At 44.3% G+C, this 13,291-nt stretch overlaps 1 pseudogene; it reads left to right on the top strand.

Annotated features, from left to right (window-relative positions):
- Window positions 1-75: 75 nt before the first annotated feature.
- LOC127922153 (tenascin-like) lies at window positions 76-12,284 on the top strand (annotated as a pseudogene).
- The last annotated feature ends 1,007 nt before the right edge of the window (window positions 12,285-13,291 follow it).

Here is a 13,291-nt window from a genome sequence, read left to right as displayed (position 1 = left end):
TGGTTCTGTGTTTGTCTGTCATCCTGACAGAAGAGAGTGGTTCTGTGTCTGTCTGTCATCCTGACAGGAGAAAGTGGTTCTGTGTTTGTCTGTCATCCTGACAGGAGAGAGTGGTTCTGTGTCTGTCTGTCATCCTGACAGGAGAGAGTGGTTCTGTGTCTGTCTGTCATCCTGACAGGAGAGAGTGGTTCTGTGTCTGTCATCATGACAGGAGAGAGTGGTTCTGTGTCTGTCTGTCATCATGACTGGAGAGAGTGATTCTGTGTCTGTCTGTCATCCTGACAGGAGAGAGTGGTTGTGTGTCTACAGTATGTCTGTCATCATGACAGGAGAGAGTGGTTCTGTGTCTGTCTGTCATCCTGACAGGAGAGAGTGGTTCTGTGTCTGTCATCCTGACAGGAGAGAGTGGTTCTGTGTCTGTCATCCTGACAGGAGAGAGTGGTTCTGTGTCTGTCTGTCATCCTGACAGGAGAGAGTGGTTCTGTGTCTGTCATCATGACAGGAGGGAGTGGTTCTGTGTCTGTCATCCTGACAGGAGAGAGTGGTTCTGTGTCTACAGTATGTCTGTCATCATGACAGTAGAGAGTGGTTCTGTGTCTGCCATCATGACAGAAGAGAGTGGTTGTGTGTCTACAGTATGTCTGTCATCATGACAGAAGAGAGTGGTTCTGTGTCTACAGTATGTCTGTCATCCTGACAGGAGAGAGTGGTTCTGTGTCTACAGTATGTCTGTCATCCTGACAGGAGAGAGTGGTTCTGTGTCTACAGTATGTCTGTCATCATGACAGGAGAGAGTGGTTCTGTGTCTACAGTATGTCTGTCATCATGACAGGAGAGAGTGGTTCTGTGTCTACAGTATGTCTGTCATCATGACAGGAGAGAGTGGTTGTGTATCTGTCATCCTGACAGGAGAGAGTGGTTGTGTGTCTGTCATCCTGACAGGAGAGAGTGGTTCTGTGTCTGTCATCCTGACAGGAGAGAGTGGTTGTGTGTCTGTCATCCTGACAGGAGAGAGTGGTTCTGTGTCTACAGTATGTCTGTCATCATGACAGGAGAGAGTGGTTCTGTGTCTACAGTATGTCTGTCATCATGACAGGAGAGAGTGGTTCTGTGTCTACAGTATGTCTGTCATCATGACAGGAGAGAGTGGTTGTGTATCTGTCATCCTGACAGGAGAGAGTGGTTCTGTGTCTGTCATCCTGACAGGAGAGAGTGGTTCTGTGTCTGTCATCCTGACAGGAGAGAGTGGTTGTGTGTCTGTCATCCTGACAGGAGAGAGTGGTTCTGTGTCTGTGGATTCCCTGCAGTCCCAGGTGTCTCTGTCCAAGCTGTCCTCGGGGGCCACGTACGAGGTCAGTGTGATGTCCATCATGGGGAAGAGAGAGAGTGATCCCCTCATTGCCATCATGACCACAGGTGATCACCACACTTACCTAGATCTAATGTGCTGTAGCAACTCACCATTACAGTACATCATCATGCATTCTGCTTTGGACGTGGAGTGCAGAACGATTTGCCTTATTCTTACCCACAGTTTCAATTGTCTTGTCCTGCAATATGACAACAATTAAGTGTTTTAAAACATGACATAAAGGCATATCAATAATTGTTATTTAGCTAAATTCACCATGTAAAACACATTGTCTTTGGACTGTAGTACCTGCCCCTCCAACTGTTCTCCAAGCAATGAACGTAACAGATACCAAGGCAGTGCTGCAATGGACCCCCGCCATGGGCCAAGTAGACCGCTTCATCATCAGTTATGAGTCTGCAAGAAGTGAGTTTCCTGATGAAAAGATACGGTGAACATACATACAGTAGTATAACTGTAGTTATACAGTTCCTTCAGAAAGTATTCAGACCCCTTGACTTTTTACACATTTTGTTACGTTACAGCCTTATTATTAAAAAAAAATCCTCATCAATCTACACACAATAACCCATAATGACTAAGTGAAAACAGGTTTTTGGAAATTTTTGCTATGAGACTCGAAATTGAGCTCAGGTGCATCCTATTTCCATTGATCATCCTAGTTAAATAAAGAATAAAACAACTTCATTGGAGTCCACCTGTGGTAAATTCAATTGATTGGACATGATTTGGAAAGGCACACACCTGTATATATAAGGTCCCACAGTTGACAGTGCATGTCAGAACAAAAACCAAGCCATGAGGTCAACGGAATTGTCCATAGAGCTCCGAGACAGGATTGTGTCGAGGCACAGATCTGAGGAAGGGTACCAAAAACTGTCTGCAGAATTGAAGATCCCCAAGAACACAGTGGCCTCCATCACTCTTAAATGAAGAAGTTTGGAATCACCAAGACTCTTCCTTGAGCTGGCCACCTGACCAAACTGACCAATCGGGGGAAAAGAGCCTTGGTCAGGGTTGTGACCAAGAACCCGATGGTCACTCTGACAGAGCTCCGAGTTCCTCTGAGAACCTTCCAGAAGGACAACCATCTCTGCTGCACTCCACCAATCAGGCCTTTATGGGAGAGTGGCCAGACGGAAGCCACTCCTCAGTAGAAGGCACATGACAGCCCGCTTGGAGTTTGCCAAAAGACTCTCAGACCATGAGAAACAAGATTCTCTGGTCTGATGAAACCAAGATTTAACTCTTTGGCTTGAATGCCAAGCGTCACATCTGGAGGAAACCTGGCAGCATCCCTACAGTGAAGCATGGTGGAGGCAGCATCATGCTGTGGGGATGTTTTCAACGGCAGGGACTGGGAGACTAGTCAGGATCAAGGAAAAGATTAACGGAGCAAAGTACAGAGAGAACCTTGATAAAAACCTGCTCCAGAGCGCTCAGGACCTCAGACTGGGGCGAAGGTTCACCTTCAAAAACAAGTGTGCCAAGCTTGTAGCATCAGACCCAAGAAGACTTGATGCTGTAATCACTGCCAAAGTTGCTTCAACAAAGTACTGAGTAAAGGTTCTGAATGTAAATATATTTATTTTTATATATATATATATAAATTAGCAAAAAAATATATATATATTTTTGTTTTGGCATTATGGGGTATTGTGTGTAGATTGATTAGGGAAAAATCTATTGAATCAATTTTATAATAAGGCTGTCACGTAACTATATGTGGAAAAAGTCAAGGGGTCTGAATACTTTCAGAAGGCACTGTAGACCAGTGGAGGCTGCAGAGGGGAGGACGACTCATAACAGTGTCTGGAAGGGAGCAAAGGGAATGGCATCAAACACATAGGAACTACTCCAGTCACGAGCCCATCCTCCCCAATTAAGGTGCCACCAACCTCATGTAGTATATACTATGTACCATAGCTAGTATAACTACACCTGTACATTGTATACTGTTCTACTCACGTTCCAAGCTGTAATCCAGCCTAAGCTGCATCCCCTGTCCCTCCTCCCTCGTCTCTCCCACAGCTCCCAATGTAACAGTGACAGTGATGGTGTCTGGTAACTCAGTAGAGCAGCAGCTGAGAGGGCTGCAGAGAGACACCGTGTACACAGTCAAAGCCCTGAGTCAGAAAGACAGTCTGCAGAGCACAGCCATCACTACCACCTTCACAACGGCCAGTGGTGAGTAAACAGGGGGAGACACACTGCACAACATCACATGTAACTACAGCGTAGAACCTCAAAGATCTGAAGCTCAGAGTTACCGGTCAAAGTTACAACACGACCTCTATTCCCGACTCGTTGGTATTTCTGAGGTCCTACTGTATAGGGAAAAGAACCAGGACAGAACGTACCTGTATGTGTGATGGTTTGTCCTTCAGCTGTAAAGGCCGGTGAGGTGGGCGCTCGTTCTGCTGTTGTATCATGGAAATCCCCCAGTGTTGCGTTCAGCAGATACAGAGTGACCTATCAGACGGCAGGAGAGGAGGTCAAGGTGAGCTTTATTCCTCACATGATACATTCGTATGAACTTAATACCACAACTATACTGCTACTATATTGTATACCAATGCTACAGATGTAGGATCTTCATTTGAGCCAGTTTGCTACAGCAGGAAAATAATCCTGCCGCAACAGAAACTGTGAATTATGTTTATTATAAGTAATGGACATTTTTATAAGGGCTGATACATTTTTTCTTAAGGGAAAATCAAGTCTGAAATTGGAAATTACAAGCTTCAGAAGACTTTTTAAACCTCAAATTCCAAGGAAATGTAAAAATACTATCAAATGAAGATCCTGCATCTGTATACAATGATGCGTCCCAAATGACCACATTCCTATAGTGTACTACTTTTACCCAGGGCCCATAGTCAAAAGTAGTGCACTATATAGGAAATAGGGTGCCATTTGGGACGGACTATATGAGGTGAAACAACAGTGCATGAGGTAAGACAGTTTCAAACATCTGTTTCTCTGGCCCTCTATCTCCCCAGGAGGTGATTCTGGACTCCACGGTGACGGAGTACAAGCTGACTGGACTGTTCTCTATGTCTAAGTACACGGTGCTGGTACAGGGAGAGAGAGAGGGGCAGTACACATCTATTGTCACCACTGAGTTTATCACAGGTAGGTGTTACAGACCAGCAGTGAATTTTGAAAATGTACTTTGCACATGAGTCTCTCCATTTCATCAACTCAAGGCAACAGGGTTACTTATCTTTTACAGAGAATGTAGTAATTGTATAGTAATGTTATAGTAATCTTATAGTAATTGTATAGTAATGTTGTAGTAATTGTATAGTAATGTTATAGTAATCGTATAGTAATTGTATAGTAATCTTATAGTAATTGTATAGTATAGTAATTGTATAGTAATGTTGTAGTAATTGTACAGTAATCGTATAGTAATTGTATAGTAATCTTATAGTAGTTGTATAGTAATTGTATAGTAACGTTGTAGTAATTGTATAGTAATCTTATAGTAATTGTATCCCCTCGGCTCAGGAAAACTGCGCTTCCCATTCCCCACGGAGTGTTCCCAGGAGCTGCTGAACGGAGCGCTCCAGTCAGGAGAGGTGGATCTTTACCCAGAGGGCAAGGAAGGGAAGGCAGTCAGAGTCTACTGTGACATGGAGACTGAGGGAGGAGGCTGGACGGTAAGATACATGGCTTCTCTCTCTCTGTCTCTCTCTCTCTCTCTCTCTCTCTCTCTCTCTCTCTCTCTCTCTCTCTCTGTCTCTCTCTCTCTCTCTCTGTCTCTCTCTCTCTCTGTTTCTCTGTCTCTCTGTCTCTCTATCTCTCTCTCTGTCTCTCTGTCAGTCTCTCTCTCTCTCTCTCTCTCTCTCTCTCTCTCTCTCTCTCTCTCTCTCTCTCTCTCTCTCTCTCTCTCTCTCTCTCTCTCTCTCTCTCTCTCTCTCTCTCTCTCTCTCTCTCTCTCTCTCTCTCTCTCTCTCTCTCTCTCTCTCTCTCTCTCTCTCTCTCTCTCTCTCTCAATCATCAGCCATCTGATTCCTTGACAATCACATTTCCTTTGAATAGCTACATTTTGTTGGACATAGTACGTGGGGGAATGATAGAATGGCTATGAATGTGACATCTATGCATATTTATTTTCTATGGTGAGTCTGTCTGTTTCCAATATCAGCTTTGTGAATGTGTTGCATACTGTAGGTGTTCCAGAGGAGAATGAACGGGAAGACAGATTTCTTCAGAACCTGGAGTGACTACACTAATGGCTTTGGAAACCTTAGCGAGGACTTCTGGCTCGGTAAGGTTCAGCTCAATACTGCTGATCCACTCAAAGTCCTCAGAAGAGGACAAACAGGAAACTGTAGTTCATTGGGGCCATTTCTATTATCATTTCAGTAAATTCAGGAAGTAAACAAATACATTTTCAAATTTTCTTTAATCCTTCTCTATGAGAACATTTTTAAATAGGATTTTCAGTCCACTTCTTGAATTGACTGAATAGAGGACATGAATGAAGATGGATGCCCCATGTACTTACCATGAATACCTCATTTGCTAAGTTCGTCCTATTATACAGTGGTTTCCATTATTCTTGTTTGGAATCTGCATTAGCTTCAGTAAATCTCCAAGATGGTGGCAATTTGAAAAAACATAAATGGAAAAGTAAATTGTGCTGATTTACTGGCACATTGAGCCATGTCGCGCTCCGTAGTTTAAAAACTCTGTGGGTAATGCTAAAACAATGACTGCATATCCAGATTCCTCCTTCTTTACCCACCCTCACCATTGAAATGGAATTGACCCCAACCATGCTAACTGTATCAAAAGGGAGGCTACTACCAAAGCGTACAGTATGTACTCTAAGCTCACAGCTTGAACATAGAGTACATAGTATATGTTTTAAATGATGTCCTAATCTTCTCTCTCTCTCTGTCTCTCATCCATCCAGGTAATGAGCTGCTTCACAACCTGACCAGCATGGGCCCAGTGAGCCTGAGAGTGGACCTGCATTCAGGCAACGATACGGCCTACGCCCATTACTCCAGCTTCACCATCGACTCAGTAGAATGGACAAACACTACGCCATCGAGGTGTCTGGATACACCGGCACTGCAGGTAAAGGATGTACACTAGCCAAGATAGAATGTGAGGACAGAGCCTAGCAGAGCAGAATGTACACTAGAATGTGAGGACAGAGCCTAAGAGATAGAATGTGAGGACAGAGCCTAGCAGAGCAGAATGTACACTAGCCAAGATAGAATGAATGAGGACAGAGCCTAGCAGAGCAGAATGTACACTAGCCAAGATAGAATGTGAGGACAGAGCCTAGCAGAGCAGAATGTACACTAGCCAAGATAGAATGTGAGGACAGAGCCTAGCAGAGCAGAATGTACACTAGCCAAGATAGAATGTGAGGACAGAGCCTAGCAGAGCAGAATGTACACTAGCCAGAGATAGAATGTGAGGACAGAGCCTAGCAGAGCAGAATGTACACTAGCCAAGATAGAATGTGAGGACAGAGCCTAGCAGAGCAGAATGTACACTAGCCAAGATAGAATGTACACTAGCCAAGAATGTGAGGACAGAGCCTAGCAGAGCAGAATGTACACTAGCCAAGATAGAATGTGAGGACAGAGCCTAGCAGAGCAGAATGTACAGAATGATAGGACAGAGCCTAGCAGAGCAGAATGTACACTAGCCAAGATAGAATGTGAGGACAGAGCCTAGCAGAGCAGAATGTACACTAGCCAAGATAGAATGTGAGGACAGAGCCTAGCAGAGCAGAATGTACACTAGCCAAGATAGAATGTGAGGACAGAGCCTAGCAGAGCAGAATGTACACTAGCCAAGATAGAATGTGAGGACAGAGCCTAGCAGAGCAGAATGTACACTAGCCAAGATAGAATGTGAGGACAGAGCCTAGCAGAGCAGAATGTAGCCAAGATAGAATGTGAGGACAGAGCCTAGCAGAGCAGAATGTACACTAGCCAAGATAGAATGTGAGGACAGAGCCTAGCAGAGCAGAATGTACACCAGCCAAGATAGAATGTGTACACCAGCCAAGATAGAATGTGAGGACAGAGCCTAGCAGAGCAGAATGTACACTAGCCAAGATAGAATGTGAGGACAGAGCCTAGCAGAGCAGAATGTACACTAGCCAAGATAGAATGTGAGGACAGAGCCTAGCAGAGCAGAATGTACACTAGCCAAGATAGAATGTGAGGACAGAGCCTAGCAGAGCAGAATGTACACCAGCCAAGATAGAATGTGAGGACAGAGCCTAGCAGAGCAGAATGTACACTAGCCAAGATAGAATGTGAGGACAGAGCCTAGCAGAGCAGAATGTACACTAGCCAAGATAGAATGTGAGGACAGAGCCTAGCAGAGCAGAATGTACAGCCAAGATAGAATGTGAGGACAGAGCCTAAGATAGAATGCCAAGATAGAATGGACAGAGCCTAGCAGAGCAGAATGTACACTAGCCAAGATAGAATGTGAGGACAGAGCCTAGCAGAGCAGAATGTACACTAGCCAAGATAGAATGTGAGGACAGAGCCTAGCAGAGCAGAATGTACACTAGCCAAGATAGAATGTGAGGACAGAGCCTAGCAGAGCAGAATGTACACTAGCCAAGATAGAATGTGAGGACAGAGCCTAGCAGATAGCAGAGCCTATGAGCAGAATGTACACTAGCCAAGATAGAATGTGAGGACAGAGCCTAGCAGAGCAGAATGTACACTAGCCAAGATAGAATGTGAGGACAGAGCCTAGCAGAGCAGAATGTACACTAGCCAAGATAGAATGTGACAGAGCCTAGCAGAGCAGAATGTACACTAGCCAAGATAGAATGTGAGGACAGAGCCTAGCAGAGCAGAATGTACACTAGCCAAGATAGAATGTGAGGACAGAGCCTAGCAGAGCAGAATGTACACTAGCCAAGATAGAATGTGAGGATGTGAGAGCAGAATGTACAGAAGATAGAATGTGAGCAGAGCAGAGAATGTACACTAGCCAAGATAGAATGTGAGGACAGAGCCTAGCAGGAGCAGAATGTGACAGAGCCTAGCAGAGCAGAATGTACAGCCAAGATAGAATGTGAGGACAGAGCAGAGAGCAGAATGTACACTAGCCAAGATAGAATGTGAGGACAGAGCCTAGCAGAGCAGAATGTACACTAGCCAAGATATAATGTGAGGACAGAGCCTAGCAGAGCAGAATGTACACTAGCCAAGATAGAATGTGAGGACAGAGCCTAGCAGAGCAGAATGTACACTAGCCAAGATAGAATGTGAGGACAGAGCCTAGCAGAGCAGAATGTACACTAGCCAAGATAGAATGTGAGGACAGAGCCTAGCAGAGCAGAATGTACACTAGCCAAGATAGAATGTGAGGACAGAGCCTAGCAGAATGTACAGAATGTGAGGACACTAGCCAAGATAGAATGTGAGGACAGAGCCTAGCAGAGCAGAATGTACACTAGAGATAGAATGTGAGGACAGAGCCTAGAGCAGAATGTACAGAATGTGAGGACAGAGCCTAGCAGAGCAGAGATAGCCAAGATAGTGAGGACAGAGCCTAGCAGAGCAGAATGTACACTAGCCAAGATAGAATGTGAGGACAGAATGTACACTAGCCAAGATAGAATGTGAGGACAGAGCCTAGCAGAGCAGAATGTACACTAGCCAAGATAGAATGTGAGGACAGAGCCTAGCAGAGCAGAATGTACACTAGCCAAGATATAATGTGAGGACAGAGCCTATGTACACTAGCCAAGATAGAATGTGAGGACAGAGCCTAGCAGAGCAGAATGTACACTAGCCAAGATAGAATGTGAGGACAGAGCCTAGCAGAGCAGAATGTACACTAGCCAAGATAGAATGTGAGGACAGAGCCTAGCAGAGCAGAATGTACACTAGCCAAGATAGAATGTGAGGACAGAGCCTAGCAGAGCAGGTGCTTAAGGTTGAGGAACCAAAACTCAAATAGCTCACAAACAGATATTCAATACGAGGTCAATCCCATTCACATAATTTCACTAAAGTAAACATTTTACTAAGAAGTGGAGGGTGGATTGGTCCTTACTGAAGTTTAGATGCACTATTGTAAAGTGGCTGGGATTGGTCACCAATTTGTGAGGACAGTCACTCTACAAATGACCTGTAAATGTAAATGTTGTACTTGTTTCTTCTTCCTCGTCACGTCTATAAGGTGACTCCATGAAGTACCACAACGGGCGCCCATTCTCCACCAGAGACAAGGAACCCCTCCCCTGGGCATCCACTGTGCCAGGGCCTACATGGGCGGCTGGTGGTACAAAAACTGCTACAAGACCAACCTCAATGGCCTCTATGGCACCAACAGCAACAACCAGGTACCACTAGTACCAGTATCATCCCACTAAGTGCTTTTGTCGTTGCTTTGACATTTTGATTACAGTACCTTTCCAGGTCTTTGCTATTGCAAGACAGCACCCCAATGCTGATATGCTATAAACACTGCACCACATCTCCAGTGTTTCAAATTGATCCATAGAGAATGATAGAGGACTCTTCTGTGTATCTGTTCAATTATGGCATCTGTGAGCGCATGGACAGCACCATTAAGGCCATCTTCATTTTGAATTAATTACTTTTTTTATTCTACTAAACTTCACATTGCCACATGGAGTTGGTAAACAAACTGAAAAGGTGCACATTGCCACATGGAGTGTGTTGTTTGAACAGATATAAAGCCACGGTTGGTGATCTACTGCCACATAGAGTGTGTTGTTTGAACAGATATAAAGCCACGGTTGGTGATCTACTGCCACATAGAGTGTGTTGTTTGAACAGATATAAAGCCACGGTTGGTGATCTACTGCCACATAGAGTGTGTTGTTTGAACAGATATAAAGCCACGGTTGGTGATCTACTGCCACATAGAGTGTGTTGTTTGAACAGATATAAAGCCAAGGTTGGTGATCTACTGAGTGTGTTGTTTGAACCACATCTACTGAGAGTGTGTTGTTTGAACAGATATAAAGCCACGGTTGGTGATCTACTGCCACATAGAGTGTGTTGTTTGAACAGATATAAAGCCAAGGTTGGTGATCTACTGCCACATGGAGTGTGTTGTTTGAACAGATATAAAGCCACGGTTGGTGATCTACTGCCACATATAGAGTGTGTTGTTTGAACAGATATAAAGCCACGGTTGGTGATCTACTGCCACATAGAGTGTTGTTTGAACAGTATAAAGCCACGGTGTTGTGGAGTTGAACAGATATAAAGCCACGGTTGGTGATCTACTGCCACATAGAGTGTGTTGTTTGAACAGATATAAAGCCACGGTTGGTGATCTACTGCCACATAGTGTGTTGTTTGAACAGATATAAAGCCAAGGTTGGTGATCTACTGCCACATATAGTGTGTTGTTTGAACAGATATAAAGCCACGGTTGGTGATCTACTGCCACATAGAGTGTGTTGTTTGAACAGATATAAAGCCAAGGTTGGTGATCTACTGCCACATGGAGTGTGTTGTTTGAACAGATATAAAGCCACGGTTTGATCTACAGAGTGTGTTGTTTGAACAGATATAAAGCCAAGGTTGGTGATCTACTGTTGGTGATCTACTGCCACATAGAGTGTGTTGTTTGAACAGATATAAAGCCACGGTTGGTGATCTACTGCCACATGGAGTGTGTTGTTTGAACAGATATAAAGCCACGGTTGGCCACATGATGTGTTGTTTGAACAGATATAAAGCTGCCTACACATGGAGTGTATTGTTTGAACAGATATAAAGCCACGGTTGGTGATCTACTGCCACATAGAGAGAACAGATATAAAGTGTTCTACTGTTTGAACAGATATAAAGCCACGGTTGGTGATCTACTGCCACATAGAGTGTTGTTTGAACAGATATAAAGCCACGGTTGGTGATCTACTGCCACATAGAGTGTGTTGTTTGAACAGATATAAAGCCAAGGTTGGTGATCTACTGCCACATATAGTGTATTGTTTGAACAGATATAAAGCCACGGTTGGTGATCTACTGCCACATAGAGTGTGTTGTTTGAACTGATATAAAGCCACGGTTGGTGATCTACGGCCACCTGCAGTTATGGAATGTTTGCTCATGTATAATTCATTGGCTGATCCCACCCAGTCCCACCCAGTTGACTACTTCAAAATGGTGAAATTTCTCAATGACGATGCCCACGCTAAGACGGGCTTTTAGGCACTAGAGTCCTCTATCTATCTCTATGATTTGAACAGACTTCTTATTTGATGTTGTGTCATCTGCTGTCAACTCCTATCCACTCCTGTAACTGAATTTAAGTTTTGTCAACTCATCTACTAAATGAACGTAACTCTTGTGCTGTGTTATAGGGTGTGGTGTGGATAGACTGGAAGGGCAAAGACTCGTCCATTCCCTTTACTGAGATGAAGTTCCGACCGGCCGGGATCTCCATCACAACCCGCGGATAAGACTGTCCTCTGACTCGTCCACCCCTAAACCCTTTCTTTGAGAAACAGGAAAGTGAAGTACCAAGAGACCATAAACGTGTGGATGTCGCACTTCCTGCATCTCAAATTCCACCTCAACTTGCATGTCCAGTGGTCTTAACAGCCGTCACGACAGACAGCGTATCAGTCTGTACTTGTACTGTACAGTGCAGTGCACCAGGCTCCTGTTCTGTACCTTTATCATGCTGTCTCTCTCAGCTGTATCTGTAGACAGGAAATATTTGTGATTGCAGCATTTTGTATAGTATTGTTTTATGACCCAACTCTTACCGTCTCCAACTCAATGACTGTTCTACTGCTCTGACCCCAAAGCATCTCTACCTGATGCACATCACAAGGTTACCACCCCACTACTACTGTAATAAAACATGCACTGTCTCACTCTATTGCAATAAATGAGGCACATGAATGCCTGGATGGAAATGGGTTTTTTGTACTCAACTATGTGAGTGGTGTTGTGTGTGTGTGACTAATCTGCTAACACGATTCTTCAGGTGTTGTCAAGGTTACTCATCACCATGTGTAGTTCACCTGTGCTAGACATGCTTATTTCACATATTTCAGTTATGTTCACAAATAGTGTTTTGTGAACTGATTTGAAACATTTAGACGAGAGAGTGTGCATGAAATCGCCTCGGACAGGTTAGTATTAGTAATAAGATGGTGAAATCATCATTACTAAACACATTTCCAGTTGACAGTTATGCAATATGACACCCACACTGGGCTGCGTCCTAATGGCACCATATTCCCTATGCAGTGCACTACTTTTGATCAAGGCCCATAGGGAATAGGGTGTATATGGCCTATAGGGAATAGGATGCCACCTACACAAACTGAGGCTATACATCCCTGGTGTGTTTCTGTCACCATCAGCATTTTCAATCAGTGACAATCTAACATAATATAATTCACTTCTCCCTCCTCCAATAGGCATTTAGTTCCTGATCTAACAACTCAGCACACTCTGCTCGGAAATGTCCATTTATCAACGACTCACAGGAAAGACGATGAGTGGATATGGAGCTCAACTCCGTGAGGTCTCTAGCACTGCAGCATCCAGGGGAAAGATAAATGAGGGTGAATGTATGAAGCTATTAGCTTGTCACGTCTTACCACAGAAGCACCCACTGAGTGTGTTCCAACTATTGAACAGACATTTTGCAGCAGAATGGCTTCAGTCACAAAGCTCAGCATTCTACTGGCCGTTGATGCCTATGAAATGAAAGAACAAGGTGAAGAATCCTCCTTTTCCACGACTCCTGTAGGTGAAGACTACTGGTTGATCACCAGATCCTCAGCTAAAGAGAGTCTGCTGCTGTGAATACCTCTAACCCTTCACCTGAAGAGAGTCTGCTGCTGTGAATACCTCTAACCCTTCACCTGAAGATAGTCTGCTGCTGTGAATACCTCTAACCCTTCACCTGAAG

This window comes from Oncorhynchus keta, unplaced genomic scaffold (genome assembly GCF_023373465.1).
Source record: "Oncorhynchus keta strain PuntledgeMale-10-30-2019 unplaced genomic scaffold, Oket_V2 Un_contig_24729_pilon_pilon, whole genome shotgun sequence".
Lineage (NCBI taxonomy): Eukaryota > Metazoa > Chordata > Actinopteri > Salmoniformes > Salmonidae > Oncorhynchus > Oncorhynchus keta.
The sequence above is the reverse complement of the archived record's forward strand: the minus strand, read 5'-3'. Positions and strand labels throughout refer to the sequence as shown.